Below are 2,778 nucleotides of genomic sequence, written 5' to 3'. Positions count from 1 at the left end.
AGCCAGAGAGTGAGCCTTGGCGAGGTCACACACGAGCATCTTGCTAGCACCCATTCTGCACTTGAGACCTTTGGGCCACTCTTGCCCTGCACCCTTCCCAGCCTTTGATCCTCTCCCTCTCTCAGAGGCTGGGGAAGTGCAGGTTGTCCTTGTACTCATTTCTGGTATATGTTTCTGAAAACACTGCTATGATGACAGTCACAAGCGGTGAAACGCTGAATAACCATTCTCTGAGGAATTTTAAAGAGGTTTAAACTGTATTAAAAACAAAAGCATATTTTGGCAGTCAAGCTACCTGTCCACATCAAGAAAGGTGGAGATCTAAGCAACAAAGCTGTGCTGGAGACAGTTTGATCCAACTCATTTAAGCCAGATACTGAAACTGCAGCCAGTGTTCACAGTGCTTGTTACAACCTGCTTTCCTGCAAGCGTTGCTGTCTCCTCTGCTCTCCTGGAAATTGTCTTGCCCCACCTCACTTCAGCAAGGCATCCACCCGTCCTCCTCTCTGCAGAGAGCTAGAATTCCCTGCCTACATTCCCATGTAAGGGGGAGGGGCAATTTCTGATGGTGTCTTACTATTCATCCCATTTTCCCCCTAAATGTCACTTGGCTGGTGTGCCACGCTTGGCATGAGATGCCAGCACAGGCCCACACCTTATCCCAGACAGAGTCTGTGGATTTGAAATCACAGACTAATGATACCCAAAAGTTTTGCATGTGTTCTCCAAAGAACCAAGAGTATTTTCCCCGCACAGGAGCCTGCAAAGAAGCCACCCTGGCACTCACCAGCAGCCAGCACTCTGTGCATGAGAGCAGCGAGGCAGCACTGCAAAGAAGAATGCCAGGCACTGCTGTATTCATGTGTTTTTCAGGAGCCATGCTTAGAGGAACACTTGGCATTTATCTTTCAGGCAGTGTGAGTCCAGCCCACACAAACCCTGTGCCAACTCAAGGCACTGCAGTCTCCCCCCTCCTCCTCCTCTCCCCACGAGTCCCTGGTGTTCCCTGAGTGCAGAAACCTGGAACCCCACCACAGCCCCTTGGCTCCCCTCCAAGCACAAAGTCCTGGCCCTTCCTTGCCAGCTCTCACTGTCAAATGCAAAAAACAAACGTCAGTGGTCTCTATTGAGCACCAGTTCCTACGAATCAATAAAAATTTCTGTGAGATATATCTATCTAATCTTTCTCTACCTGTGAAGGCAGAGGGAATTAACACAGAAAATCAGATAAGCCTGTTAATTTCAACGTTGAAATTGTACAGCAGCATTGTACTACAATCTTTCCATGAGTTTTTAAACATCATTGATCCTTTCCCTATCAAATTTCTCTTTAAAAGGCTTTCTTTCTATCAACTTTTAATGTCTTTTTTGATAGTATCATCTATATAGGCTTTTAAAAATACCATATGTCACAGGATTGTAATATAAAGCACATATAAACAGCACATAAAAAGCAGAAATTACAAGACCATCACACCCTACAAGCCATAAATTCAGTGCAAAACCTCATTAATTGTGCAACCAACTTTAAGCATATCTTCTGGGTATATAAATTAACTTTTAGTGTCAGAAAATGGTCTGATAACACTTGCAAGATTGGGAAGTTTCATCCATGAACATATAAGGACTTGAAATGAAAGCTGAAAAAAGACTTAGTATCTCCATGGTATTCAGAACTGGGTCTGGATATAACTTCCCAAACTGTAGGAGGAAAAAGAACTAACTTTGCTACCATGGAAACAGAATAGTGCAATATAACTGATTGGTACTTGTCTGCCTTTACAAGACCAATTGCTAAAATGTTAAGACCTTCAATAACATGGGTAGCTTTGTTTCCACCTGAGAAGTAAATCTGCGGGAAAGGACCAAGAACAAGCTCACCAAACAAGAGGGAGCAGCCCAGGAATGACAGGCATTTCTAGGAAAAGCAGGGGATTAGAAAGAGAGGAAGATGAAGAAGGAATATATCTGGGTGCATGAAGGAAGAGGGGAGGAAGGCTTTGGTTCCATTAGTGAGACAGAAAAAAAAAGGCCATTAAAATGAAGGGCTGGATCCTGACCGTGCTAAAATAAACTTTACGTATAAATTGGGCAGCAAATCCTGGGTTGGTGTTACCGCTTCTAGAAACCGTAATTCCTTATCTTACTTTTCCTTTGCTCTTCGTTGGAAAATGCTGCCCTCTTTGGATGCGTCCAAAACACCCAAGAATTAGCACCGCCTGCATTCTCCTGACAGTTTGTGAGGAACAGCCTTTTACTTTAGCCAGCCTTTTACTTTACTGGGAGCGTTCCCTCTCCACACCAGACAAACGTCCAGGTTGTAAAAGGCTGGGTGTGTTCTCCTCAGGAGCACGTCTCTCCCCAGCTGCCGCTGCCCTCACGGCCCCTGAGGGCACAGGCCCGCCATCAAACCTCCCCTCAGGAGGCAATCGGGCGCCTTATTTCCCTCTGGAGCCGAAGGTCTCCAGAGGATGTCACCAGCTTTACGGTGCAGCTTTTTGAAGGAGGATGTGAATGGTCAGAGCTCGTTGGCACCTGTTTTAGGATTGTGAGGTAGTCGGAAAATTATCGCTTCAGGTGCCGAAGGAGAAGCAGAAGCTGTGTTTGTCATACTCTGCGGCCTGGGCTCCGAGGCTGGAGGCAGCGCTGACCACCCCCTCACGCTAAGGCGCCACCGGCACTGCCCAGGCGCGGCGCCTCCTGAGGGCGGGACCGCCTGAAGGGGGAGCGGTTCGCCATCTTAGGTGCCTCCGCCCCCTCGCGCCACGTGACGCGCGC

Source organism: Vidua macroura, chromosome 12 (genome assembly GCF_024509145.1).
Source record: "Vidua macroura isolate BioBank_ID:100142 chromosome 12, ASM2450914v1, whole genome shotgun sequence".
Taxonomy (NCBI): Eukaryota; Metazoa; Chordata; class Aves; order Passeriformes; family Viduidae; genus Vidua; species Vidua macroura.
This window is presented reverse-complemented; position numbering follows the sequence as displayed.